Source organism: Phaseolus vulgaris, chromosome 11, assembly GCF_051622355.1.
Source record: "Phaseolus vulgaris cultivar YP4 chromosome 11, ASM5162235v1, whole genome shotgun sequence".
NCBI classification, from domain to species: domain Eukaryota; kingdom Viridiplantae; phylum Streptophyta; class Magnoliopsida; order Fabales; family Fabaceae; genus Phaseolus; species Phaseolus vulgaris.
In genome coordinates, this window is record NC_143508.1 from 37,105,071 (window position 1) to 37,119,785 (window position 14,715).

A 14,715-nucleotide genomic window follows, 5' to 3' on the forward strand; every position below is an offset into this window, starting at 1 on the left:
TGAACTCTATACTCCTTCACCTTTTGCAAATAATCCTTGGGAAGACACAAGCCTAAATTTCATATTAGAGCTTCCTAGGACAACAAAAGGTTTTGATTCCATTTTCATGGATATGGATAAACTCTTCCTTAGAGAAGTGACAAGTCTTCATGATTTATCTTCAAACATAGTGTTGGATAGAGCTCCAAAATTTGAAAACCATCATTTGAGGATTCTCTTGGAAAAACTTCAAACTAAATTGTTCTCTTCAAGTTCTTATCATCCTCAAAAGAATGGTCAAAATAAAATTGAAAACATAGCTCTTTCTAATATGCTTCAAGAAATCATGAGAGACAACCACAATTCTTGGGATGAGTATCCTTTTCTTTTTGAGCATGCATGCAATGGAGTAGTCCACAAGATTACTCATATTTCTACATTTGATGTTGTATGTGAACATAGTCCTCTTTCCCTTTTAAAGTTGTTACCACCTCCTAAAGGAATTATGCCTAAGGGAAAAGTAACTACTATTGGAAATTTTATAAAACATAAGAGGACTAGAGGACACATACAACCATCAAAAGGGAAATATTGTGAAAAGTTGCCAAAAACAAAAGAAAAACAAAAATGGCAACTTCATACAATTAAGTTTTCTCCAATTGCTTCTAACACATAACTTTCAACATGTCTTCTCATTCTTCTTGTCCAAGTGAAAGTGATAGAAAGTCTATAAAATCTCTTTTAAAACAATTAGCCAAAGACTTTCAATCACTATCACATAGACAATTGCAACATGAGGCCCAAATCAAAGAAGATAAAAAAGAAAGGGATCTTCATCTTGCTATGTTAGAAGAGGAGTTGAAAATTGTGAAAGAAAAGGATGAATATATTAGAAACTTAAAAAAATCACATGCATCTAGTTCTAGGTCGAGTGAGTCACATGCTGAGAGGAGTCTGAGAATTAATGATTATTATCAACCTCCACCTAGAAGAACTAGAAGGGAACACCCAAAGGAGACTAGGGTAGACTTGCCTCATTTTTATGGAAAGAAAATGTTGAAACCTATCTAGATTGGGAGATGAAGGTAGAACAACTTTTTGCTTGCCACCATGTTAGTGAAGAGAGGAAAGTACCCCTAGCCACCTTAAGCTTCCAAGGGAATGCTATGTATTGGTGGACAGCACTAGAGAGAGATAGACGCCTCCACAAGGACCCTCCCATAGAATATTGAAATGACCTTAGGGGAGCCTTGAGACGCCGCCATATTCCTTCATACTATAATAGAGAGTTAATGGATAAGCTCCAAAGACTCCAACAAAAGAACATGAGTGTAGAGGAGTATAGGCAAAAGATGGAGCTTTACATGATGAGAGCCTCTATTAGGGAGGAAGAAACCACCACCATAGCTAGGTTCCTCAGTGGTCTCAATCTTGAGATAAGGGATAAAGTGGAACTCTTGCCCTATAAGGACTTGAATGACTTGATCCCACTTTGTATAAAAGTTGAGCAACAAAATTTGAGAAAAAGATCAAGTCGCAAGGAGAGTTATTACTCTAACTCTTATCCCAAGAAAGAGTATAGAAGAGAAAGGGAGGATAATATTTCAAAAGATAAACCCAAAGAAACTCCCAAATGTGTAGGAAAAGATGTGTCTACCTCACAACCCCGCAGTAGAGATATCCAGTGCTTTAAGTGTCTTGGTAGAGGTCATATAGCATCCCAATGCCCAAATAGGAGAACCATGATCTTAAGAGAGAGGGGTGAGTATAGCAGCCAGGATGACGAGTCTAGTGGGGAAGAAGAGAAAGAAGATAGTGAGGGGGCATATCCTTGTGAAGGAGAATTAATGATGATCAGAAGAACCCTCAACAATCACCCTAGTGTGAACCATGAAACACAAAGAGAGAACATCTTTCATACAAGATGTAAAGTTTTAGAAAACATTTGTTCTCTCATTGTGGATAGTGGTTCTTGTTGCAATTGTTGTAGCACTAGGATGGTTGAAAAACTTAATCTACAATTAGTACCTCATCCAAAACCTTACAAACTTCAATGGATCAATGAAGATGGGGAACTAACTGTAGACAAGCAAGTAAAAGTTAGTCTTTCTGTGGGGAACTATAAAGATGAGATTTTATTTGATGTAGTACCCATGGAAGCCTATCATATCTTATTGGGAAGACCATGGCAATTTGATAAGAAAGCTATGCATAATGGTCTTACCAACGAGATTACTTTTACTCATAAGGAAAAGAAATTTTTACTTTATCCTTTAACACCCTCACAAGTGGTAAAGGACCAAGTACAAATGAAACCAAAAAGAGAAAATGAGAGAAAAAAAAATAAAATAGAAAAAGACCTTAGAGAGAAAGCTGAGGCATGGGAGAATAGTGTTCCTTCCCACAAGGTCATTCAGAAAGAAGAAAAATTTGAAAATAAGATTGAAAAGATACTTTTATCTGAACAACCTTCAGGCCTCCTTCTTTGTAAAGGAACACTTATATGCACTGCCACACTTTCTAAAGTTTGTGAGCTACCTTCTCAAGTCCAAAAACTTTTAAAAGAATTTGGTGATATATTCCCTAAGGAAGGTCCCATTGGACTTCCACCTGTTAGAGGTATAGAACACCAAATAGATTTAGTTCCAGGAGCTAGTCTACCAAATAGACCAGCTTATAGAACTAATCCTGAGGAGACTAAGGAGATAGAGTCACAAGTTCAGGAATTGTTGGAGAAAGGTTGGGTTCAAAAGAGTCTAAGTCCTTGTGCTGTACCTGTTTTGTTGGTGCCAAAGAAAGATGGCAAGTGGAGAATGTGTTGTGATTGTAGGGCCATCAATAATATCACCATCAAATACTGGCATCCAATTCCTAGACTTGATGATATGCTTGATGAATTGCATGGGTCCACTATATTTTCTAAAATTGATCTCAAAAGCGGATATCACCAAATAAGTATCAAAGAGGGTGATGAGTGGAAAACTGCTTTTAAGACCAAATTTGGATTATATGAGTGGTTAGTGATGCCTTTTGGACTCACTAATGCACCTACCACTTTCATGAGGCTTATGAATCATGTCCTTATGGATTGCATAGGTAAATACGTAGTAGTTTATTTTGATGATATATTAGTATATAGTCAAAGCCTAGAGTCCCACCTAAGTCACCTTAGGGAGGTTCTTTTAATGCTTATGAAAAATAGTTTGTTTGCTAATATAGATAAGTGCACTTTTTGTGTAGATAGTGTAGTGTTTTTAGGTTTTATAGTAAACGAAAATGGGGTACATGTTGACCCCGAGAAAATCAAAGTCATCCAAGAGTGGCCAACCCCACAAAATGTAGGAGATGTTAGGGGCTTTCATGGTCTAGCAAGTTTCTATAGGAGATTTGTTCCTAACTTCTCAAGTCTAGCTTCACCACTCAATGAGTTAGTGAAGAAAGACACTCCATTTTGTTGGACGGAGAAGCATGAGCAAGCCTTTCAAAGGTTGAAAGCTCAACTCACTAATGCACCCATTCTAGCTTTACCAAACTTTTCAAAAACTTTTGAGCTAGAGTGTGATGCATCAGGAGTAGGAATAGGTGTTGTGTTGTTGCCAGGTGGGCACCCAATTGCATATTTTAGTGAAAAACTTCATGGTGTCGCCCTCAACTATCCCACCTATGACAAAGAGCTTTATGCACTTGTGAGGGCCCTACAGACTTGGGAACACCTATCTAGTCTCAAAAGAATTTGTCATACATAGTGATCACGAGTCTTTGAAATATTTGAAGGGTCAACACAAGTTGAACAAAAGACATGCAAAGTGGATGGAATTTCTTGAGCAATTTCCATATGTTATCCAATACAAGAAGGGCAATACAAATATTGTGGCAGATGCTCTATCAAGGAGACATGCCCTCTTTTCTAAACTTGGAGCCCAATTCTTGGATTTGAAAACATACCTGAACTTTATAAAGAAGATCATGATTTTGCACCCACTTTTGCTGAGTGTCAACATAGAGCACAAGGAGGTTTTTATGTTTCTGAAGGGTACTTATTTAAAGAAGGAAAACTTTGCATACCCCAAGGAACACATAGAAAACTCCTTGTAAAAGAAGCACATGAAGGAGGACTCATGGGCCATTTTGGAGTTGATAAAACTTTTGAGCTTTTAAAAAGAAAATTCTTTTGGCCACACATGAGGAAAGATGTCCAAAGACATTGTCATAGATGCATTTCATGTTTAAAAGCTAAATCTAAGACAATGCCTCACGGACTCTACACTCCTTTACCTTTTGCAAGTGCTCCTTGGGAAGATATAAGCATGGATTTCATATTAGGACTTCCTAGGACACATAGAGGTTTTGATTCCATCTTTGTGGTAGTGGATAGGTTTAGCAAGATGGCTCATTTCATACCCTGCCATAAAGTGGATGATGCTACCAACATCTCTAAGCTCTTCTTTAGAGAAGTGGTAAGACTACATGGTTTACCTAAGACCATAGTTTCAGATAGAGATCCTAAATTTGTAAGCCATTTCTAGAGAACTCTTTGGGAAAGGCTTGGAACTAAGTTGAATTTCTCAACTTCTTGTCATCCTCAAAGAAATGGACAAACTGAATTTGTAAATAGATCTCTTTCCACTATGCTTAGGTCAATCATGAAAGGAAACCACAAATCTTGGGATGAGTACCTTCCTCATATTGAGTTTGCATATAATAGAGTAGTTCATAAAACTACTAACATTTCTCCATTTGAGGCTGTGTATGGGTTCAATCCTCTTACTCCTTTGGATTTGTTACCTCTACCTAATCCACAAGATTTTGAGCATAAGGAAGGAGTAACAAAGGCTGAATTTGTAAAGAAAATGCATGAGAGGATTAAATACAAAATACAACAACAAACAGAGAAATACAGGAAACATAGCAATAAGGGGAAGAGAGAGGTGATTTTTGAGGAGGGAGATTGGATTTGGCTTCACCTTAGAAAAGATAGATTCCCTAATCAGAGGAAGTCTAAACTTAGTCCCCAGGATGATGGCCCCTTCCAAGTTCTCAAAAGAATCAATAATAATGCATATCAAATTGACCTGCCTAAAGAATATGGAGTACATACTACCTTCAATGTTATGGATCTAACACCTTTTGGAGGTAGTGAAGATGAAGAGGCAGAAGCATGTGATTTTAGGACAAATCCTCTTCTAGAGGGAGGGGATGATGGAAGAGGCCCAAGCTTGGGCCCTAGTTCAAGATCAACAACTAGGTCCATGGCAAAGAGGATTCAAGAAGATTGGGATTCTGCTACTAATGGCAAAGAAATGTTTTTTTATATGTTCAAAGAGGACCACAAGAAGTAAAGCCCAAGCCATGAGATCTAGTTTTTTTATTTGTAATTTCAGTAGAATAGGGTTCATTTAGCATAATGGGGGGGGTGTGCTTATCATTGTAGCTTGAGTAAAGCCTTTTAGGGTAAGAAGTTAACCTAGCTTCTAGAACTTTTCTCCTAGGGTGCGACATTGACTTTAGTCAAAACCCTAGCAGCCGCTCTTTTGTGTATTCCCCTTCCTACCCTTGCTCCTTGTTCTCCAAGGCACCTGAACCTATATAATGGGGTGCTTGGCTCATGTTTTAATAAGATCAATTTTATGAGTAAATTGCTGCCAAATATTGCAAGCTTTTACTCCCTTGTCTAGTCTCTCTAGGTTAGACACTTTGATCTTCACCTCCACCTTTCTCAAAGTGATATGGCCCAACCAATCACTCTCCATACCTTTCATGCACCTACAAGGAACCCATAGCTCTATATGAGCCCTCCTTGATCCATCACATCCATTGCTTCCGCCACCCTTTTCAAATCTCCAAGAAGAACAACCCATCTTTTGGTATCAACCCATCAAACCTTATATAGAGGGCACCCACAAGGAGCGTCTAGGCCACACAAGAAGCGTCTAAGAGACACAAGAAGCGTCTAGGCCACACAAGGAGCGTCTAAGAGAGTTGACATCCAAGAAGGGTGACGTCCAAGAAGGCCCAACAAAGTGTAGCTTAGTCTTAATTGTGGTGTAAATAGCATAGCCTTGTGAACCTTTGTTTAAATTCTGCAAATTAGGATTAAGGAGGAGTTAACCTAGATTATCTAGAAGCTCTCCACTAATCTAGGACGTCCATGTGCAAGTTAGGAGGCCATGTGCACCCATGTGCCATGTGCTCCATGTGCCTCTATGTGCTACTCTTTTGCATTTCATTTGGCTTGCATTTGCTCATCATTTAGGTCATCATATCAGGTCCTCCTTAGCCTATAAAAGGAGGAGCCAACCTCATGTATTTCAAGATTGAATAGAGTATTGTTATGCTGCCAAATTTGTGCCATACACTACTCTTTGCCTAGCATCTAGGTTTTAATCTTCACTTCATCACCTTCAAAGGGGTTGGCCGAACCTCCCCAATTCCCCACTCTTCCTGCACCTCCAAGGCAGCCACACCTCCTAGGAGGGCCTTGATCCATCAACAAACCACTAAGCTTCCACAAACCACCCAAAAACCACAAAAGAGAATAGCTCAATGTCATCAATCTCTACCTCATCGTAATGGCTACCCGAATTCATAATGTTATCCACAAAATCCACAAAATAAATATAAACTAACAAAATTATAATTTAATCAATCAAGAAATAAATATATCTTCTCTTAAATTTTTTGGTTTAGGATTTTAGTACAATAATATTTTTAATATTTTAAATTACATTTACATTATGTAACAATAAAAAGTTGTATAACATTATTAATTTTTTTAATTACATTTCCATTATGTAACAATAAAACTTTCTATAACATTATTAATTTCTATAAAAACTTCTGTTAACGTTTATTATTTATAACATGTCAAATTTACATTCATGCATTGTGTCAAAATATTGACTATAAATAAATAAATGTATTATTTATAAATAATTAAATTTTAAAAAGTATAAAAAATAACATTCCAAATTTCTATTTCGATTATGTAAAAATAATAATTTCAAATAAATAAATCTATTTTTTATAAACAATTTCATGTTCAAAAAGTATTAACTATCTACATATTAGTAAAAATTCTAATTTATTATGTAAACCTTTTTCTTTTTTTTTAAATTACTACAATATTTGATTTAATTTTTAAATAATAATATTAACAATTTATGTAAATTATGAGAAATAAATTATATATATTTTCATAACATTATGATATGTCTATGTAAAATGAAAAAAAATTATAAATATAACATTCGAAATTTGTATTTCCGTTCTATAAAAATAATAATTTCAAATAAATAATTTTTTTATAAAGCATTAAATGTTAAAAAAATATTAATTATCTACACATATTATTAAAAAATCGAATTTATTATGTAATCTTTTTCTGTTCTTTTTAATTACTACAATATTTGTTTTAATTTTTTTATAATAACATTAACAATTTATGTAAACTATGACAAATAAATTATATGTATTTCATATACATTATGGTATGTGTATGTAAAATGTCCAAAAATAAAAAATATAGCATTCAAAATTTCTATTTCCATTATGGAAAAATAATCATTTCAAATAAATAAATATATTTCTTTATAAAGAATTAAATGTTCAAAAAATAGTAACTATGTACACTTATTATTAAAAATTCTAATTTATTATGTAATCTTTTTCTGTTTTTTTAATTAATACAATATTTGTTTTAAAAAATAACATTAAAAAAAGTATATTTACATTCTGTAAAAATAATAATTTCTAAACAATAATCTATTTTTTAAATTTAAATAAAAAATTTATTTATTAACAGCTTCAAAGTTAAAAAAAAAAATTACTATGTACACATTCATAAATTATTTATTAACATTGTTAAATGTTAGAAAGATCTTCTGTATATTTGATTTTTCTGTTTTTAAATTACTACAACAATTTTTATAATCTTTTCAACAACAATATTTTAAAATAACAGATTTAAATCTCTAATTTCAATCTATAAATTCAATTCAATTCATGTCGCAAAATAACATATTTAAATTTCATGAAATTTTTACATTAACAATATACAATTTTAGATAATCAATTTTCCTAAACATTCACATCTAAAATTAAAAACTAATTAACAAGTACTTTAAAATAATTTAAACAAATTAAATTCAAAATAAAAATAAACATTCACACACAATTTAAAAAAAAAAACACACACACATACCTCAAGAGAGCATAACAAAACCACAACACAATGCAAGTCTAAGATTTATCAAACTGTGCTGAAAAAAAATCATTGAAAAATTAGTTCAAAACACAGAAAATCAAAAATCTAGAAAATTAAGAAACATAATTGATTATCACCTTAGTGTAAAATAGCACATAATCGATTATCCAAAGGTTTATGGCACATAATCGATTATGCTTCCAGTTCAAAAACCACAACAATCGATTATGTCATGAGCATAATCGATTCTCAACTATTTTTTCACATAATCGATTATGACATACGTTCATTTTCAGTGATAATCGGTTAAGAATGAAACTAAATTCACACAAAGCTCACCTGAGGTCACAAACGAAGAACCAAACGCACTCTCCTACCACTATGCTTACTCACGACCCTCTCCAAGCTCTCTAGGTATGTGCTTTGTGAAGAACTGAATTGCCTCTGCTTTGTGAAGTTTGTGAGGTTGGGAACCAGATATATAATGTTGCACCTCTTTATTACATTCATCCACTCTCTCACCAACTTAGTTATGCATTCATTGATCTTTGAAGTTGGTCAAAGAGATTCCTGAACAATGGTCAGGAATCTCATGTGCTTGCTGAAAAGGTTCTCATATAACATTGTGCGCATGCATGCTTCACGTTCAGATACATCCAAAAATCTAGTGAGGGCACAAATGACTTTGCACTCATCCTACCTGGCACTCACTTCCTCACCCTCTCCTTTATCTTCACTTCTAAAAGCTCTCTCATTTGGCCCAACTTTCTCCTCACCCTTACCCACACCCTCCACCATCAGCGGATCCAAACAGGGGTGGCACCCCACATCCGTCTGCAGCTACAGTGTCACCCCCAATCCAAACACAGACTTAAAGAGAGTTTTTTATTAGTAAAAAAAATAAATAAAAAAATATTTAAGGATATTTCAACTCTTATTTCACCCGAACAATTCAAAATATCTCGAACTGCTAAGACTACAACTATTACTTTTACATTTAAAAGAAAAAAAAACTTAAATTTAAAGAACCAGTTTAGTAAAATTATTTTCGCCATTTTTAATCTCTAAAAATATATGCCTATTTGGACCATAATTAGTTATTGAAAATAATTTTTAGTCAAACTTTATTTATAATTAGAATAATTTAAAACCAAATCTTTAAGTATTGATGAAACGTATTATAGCAAAAAAAATGTTATCTTATCTTTTAAGAACACTTAATTTAATCAATAACTACTTAATAATTTAAGGATGACATAATTCAATATAGAAAGGAACACAGATTTCACTCGCTAAATTAAGTAGCAAGGTGATCGTTAATCTGATCTATAGTTTAGGTCAAATTAAACTTAAAAATAATAATTTAAATAAAAATAGGGATGTATTTGATCTGATTTTAATTATTACACCAAAAAGTAAAATTAGTTGCAAAAGAAAGTGAAGGTGATGCTAGGAACCCTAAATAGTGTCCACTAAGACTTCATTATTAAAAAAAATAAAATAAAGCGTGGGTTATATGGACATAAACTAAAAAAAAAGAAAAAAAAATTGCATGGGTCAAACGGTCACAACTGGAACTATAAATAATAAATAATAATAAAAATTTAAAATTTTGTAGGTTAAGCTCAAACAAACATAATATATATATATATATAAATATTTAAATTAAATTAAATTTAAATATGTAATAAAATTATGAAGGTTAAGCTCACGCTTGTTTAAAAATTGTGTGGCAATCCGTTGACTAAGCTCACGCTTCTTTGAATAAACAATATAAAATATAATTTTGTGTGGGCAACATGTAGGCTAAACCCACGCTTCTTTAAATAAACAATATAAAATATAATTTTGTGTGAGGAGCATGTAGGCTAGGCCTACGCAAAAAAACACACCACTTGTGTCCCACACACCCGCCACTATTTTTATGTCGAGCATATTAGCTTCCAAATTTTAATGATAACTACACTTTTGCATCCATTTATTATAGCTAATGTCCATTTTTGACCCATGCTAATAAACATATTTTTTGTAGTGAATATAAGTTAAAAAGTCAATGTTGATTCATTTATTTTTACATTAAATGCTTTATTCTTGATACTTTATGTTAATTTTATAATCATATGACTTTTTATATGCTTATATACTTTTATAAATCTTTACTTGTTTTAATTAAACACACTATGACGTGAAAGATATTAAAAAAATTTGATATTATTATTGTATAATGCATCCCATTCCATCCTAGAAAGAATCACATGAAATCTTTTGATAACACAGAATCGAAATTGGTTCTATCTTTATTACCTCGGTTCTATTTGTTTTTGTACAAAATTCCAGCTATGGTGGCAAAGGAAGTGGTGAAGCTACAGAGAAATTTCTTGTGGGATTAGGGCTCGGATGGAAGGAAAATAGCGTGGGCTTCGTGGAAAGATGTTTGTAAGCCAAAGGAAGAGAGAGGATTGGGAATGCTAGAGATCAAGCAGTTTAACTTTGCTTTGTTAGGAAAGTGGATATGGCGTTTGGGCTACGAGAAGAAAGGTTTGTGGAAAGAGGTGCTGGAATCAAAATATGGTGGATTGAGGGATCTCAGGAATCAAATGCATTATAGCTCAAATTCTCTTTGCTGGAGGGATTTGAAGGAAGTGTGGGCATTTGAGGGGTGGAGAGGCAACTTTGAGGATAACTGTACATGGGAGATTGGGAATGATAGGGCGATTAGGTTATGGGAGGACAAATGGATGGGTAATACGAGTCTCAAGGTTAAATTCCCAAGGTTGTTTTCAACCTGTGCTGATATGGATTCTTTCCTTTGGCAAGCACGAGAGATGAAAGAACATATGGGATGGGTTTGGAAGATAGATTGGAGAAGAAATTTGTTTGAATGGGAAAGTGCTTAGGAATAAGAGTTGTTGTGTCAGTTGGAAGAAATGAGAGTCGACGCCGAGAACAATGATACCTGGGTTTCGAAAGCTAGAGAGACTAAAGAGTTCACTGTCAAATCTGCATACTCAATTCTCAAGGAAGAAGTTTAGGAGAATGTGGGGGACTTGTATGCAAGATTGTGGAAGTTAAAGGCTCAACCTTCAGCCCTTTTCACTGTCTGGAGGGTCCTGAAGAATAAGATAGCAACAAAAGCGAATTTGGCGAGAAGAGGTATTGGTATGGTTAGCAGTTTTTGTTGCCTGTGTGGAGAGGAAGAGAAAACTACATCTCACCTCTTTTGTACTTGAAAAGCCGCTTGGCTAGTGTGGTCTAAGTTTTATGAGTGGTTGGAGGTGGCTTTGACGGAGCATTGTGAGCCAAAACTACACTTTCTTAATTCTAAGGTAAGTGAGATGAATAAAATCGTTAATTAAATTTGGGGTTGTGTGTGGGTAGCGGTGGTAGATGAGTTGTGCAAACACAAGAATAAGAACATCTTTAATAGTGGTAGGATAGATCATATTGAAATCTTTTCTATGGCACAAATGAAGGTTTGGTCATGGGTAAATTTCAAAGCCTGTGGGGTAAGTTTCTCGTATTCTGTTTGGTGTCTTGAGTCGTTGATTTGTATAAGATTCGTTAGGAAATGTTAGACGATATGTGTTTGGTTTGTGTTAAGAGTTTGTTGATTGGTTTTGGTGGCTTTGTATAAGGGTTGAGGTATTCAGAAATACCTCTATTTATTTATTCGTTTTGAGATAATCTAACTTCATCCATAAAGCAATGACACTGAGAATTCGAGAATCATGGGAGGTGAAAGTAAGGATTAAAGAGTCAAAGAAAAGGGGAAAAAGTAATTTTATTTTCGATTAAGCTCACACGATGTTTTATTATTATTTAATTTATATTTTATATTTTATTTTATGTTCGTTAGACTAACGCTACTATATTCCGCACAGGTCCATCTTGCGTTGGACCCACTCCGCGCAAGGAATGCTGACTTATTTTATTGGCCAATTTGGCATAAGAGGTAGTTCGTAGGCTTGTGAGTCAGCGCATAAGAAAAATATTTTTAAAAAATTAAAATATCATTAATTATAAAAAACATATTTCTAGTACTGAACAATTACAAATTTTTATCGCTCTTTCAATTTATTCTATTAAGATAATAATACGAATTCAAGTATGAAGGTTGTTAGAAGGTTTGTTTAAAAATAATTAAAGTTTTGTTTTACATCTATTTGTCTTCTATATGTATGTAAATCTATATATCAGAGTATTTTATCAAGGTTTTGTTACAAAATATTATAATAAAAATAAATAATTTTTTAAGGAGTATCTTATTTAAATCTCTTCTTTATATTAACTTTTTATTAGCAAATTTTAAATATAAGACTTTACTTAAAACTAAATTCACTCAACTTAGTATTAACTCCTTTAGATGATTAAAATAAAATATTTCTTTTTTAGTACATTAAATTAATTTTTTTTAAATAAAATAAAATAAAGATCACAATGTAATAATGGGTGAGTGGAATATGATTTTTTTTTTGCATAAAAAATAAAATAATTATTATTCTTTTATTAATGTTGGACAGCAAACAAACCCGTCCTACCCTGTTATTTGCCCGGACTGTTAGTTATGCGGGACGGATTTAAGCAAGTTAACAAGTTAGATTATGAGCCTGCGTGCATTTCTTTTAATAGGTTACGGGCGGCTGACCTGCTTGACCCACCCTACATTATCATCCCTATGTAGTTTATATTTATTTAATATAAATATAATTTTAGTATTTATTTTTGTATTCCTAGTAAAAAATCGGCTTAGTGGATACTGTTTTATATTTATTTTCACAACAAATTACCGCCAACTCTAATAACTTTCCTTTCATGATAGTTGAAATGTATGATAACTATTTTTTTCATTCTTGTAGTGAAATAATTTTTATTTTTGTTAATAATACGTCAATAACTTTAATAATTAAATAATATATTAATAATGAGCAATGGTAATTTAATTTTAAAGTCTAGAAATAAAAGATACACATTCACAAAATTATAAGATAAAAATTATGTTTAAACCTCAACTTTTATATATGGCCATTTTAAAAAAAAAACTGTTAATTTTCTTTCGATTTTCTGTTATATTTTAATTCTATTTTTCATCATTGTCCGTATGTTTTATTTTCTCTCTCACATAAAATTAGAGGTTTGAAAAGAACATAAAGTAGAGTGATTAAATGAGATGTTATGGAAAAAACAAAATTAATGAAAACAATTGGCAAAACTGATAAGATGATTTTTCGAACTTGTGGGCAAGAATAAAAATAGTGAATGATGTGAAATATAGCGAGTCTACAACAAACACGAAATAGGCATGAAAATGTGATATTAAATTAGGTTGTGTGGACTAGAAGAAAAGAGTAGACATGATAACTAAAATGGCACTGATGAGTCTTCTTTTGGAGCCATCCTGCAAGGGATTGGGTCTCTTCTTGATTGGTTAAGGTTCCTTTGCTTTCGTACAAATAGATTTTTTAGTCTCATGTATTTCATCTGATGTTACTACAAGTTAAAAAGTCAATGTTGATTCACTTATTTTTATATTAAATGTTTTATTCTTGATTCTTTATGTTAATTTTATAGTGATGTAATTTTTTATATGCTTATATAGTTTTATAAATGTTTACTTGTTTTAAGTCATTTAATATTATTATTGTATAATGTATCTTATTGTTGAATATTAAATTTTTAAATAATAATGTATAATATTCTTTTATATAGATAAATTTTAATTTGAATAGAATAAAATAACTCATTGACTCCTTAAACCAGTACATCATTAACTTTTTTTCCTAAATTTTAATTAGTCACTATATTAATTAAATTAAATATTATATTTTAGATACTAAATAATTATTGGTATTTAAAGTAATTTTTATTATTAATAATAATTTATAAAATAATTTTTAAATTAGTATTTAAATTAGTTATCAAAGTTTTAACTATTAATATTTTAGATTCTAAATTAGTCTCTAAAATACTAATGTAGAATATAAAATAGTTAATAACTAAAATCTTGATAGTTAATAGTTAAATATAAAAAAAAATACTTTATAAATTTTTATTAATAATAAAAATTATTTTAGATACCAATAATTTTTTTAATTTTTAAAAATTATTTATTTTAGTCAATTTTAGTTATTAATTATTTTGATCTTTAAAATTAATTGTTGTTCTTGCCGATTGACTTGCTCGCCTGTTGATTCTGGTGACAATCTCTAGCTCCGTTTGTCTCTTCGAGAATTTGTTTTATCTTTGGTCGCTCTGAAACGTACTCCATTGAAATAGAGGGGACCCTACCCGTTGATTGGACTCCGACGATCAAGTCAGTAAAGGGCTTACTAAAAATCAAGAAGTATTCAATGTCAGTCTTCGAAACAACGTATCTTAACCTGGGGTCTCAAGCCTCTCTTCGTTCACGAGAATCTAATCTCAACTGAAAGCATACTCAACAGGTGAAACACATTCTGTTCAGGGGCGCCTTCTCTCAAGGTGTTACAACAGAACGAAATAACATAATAACCACCAGGACACCAACTCATGCCCCA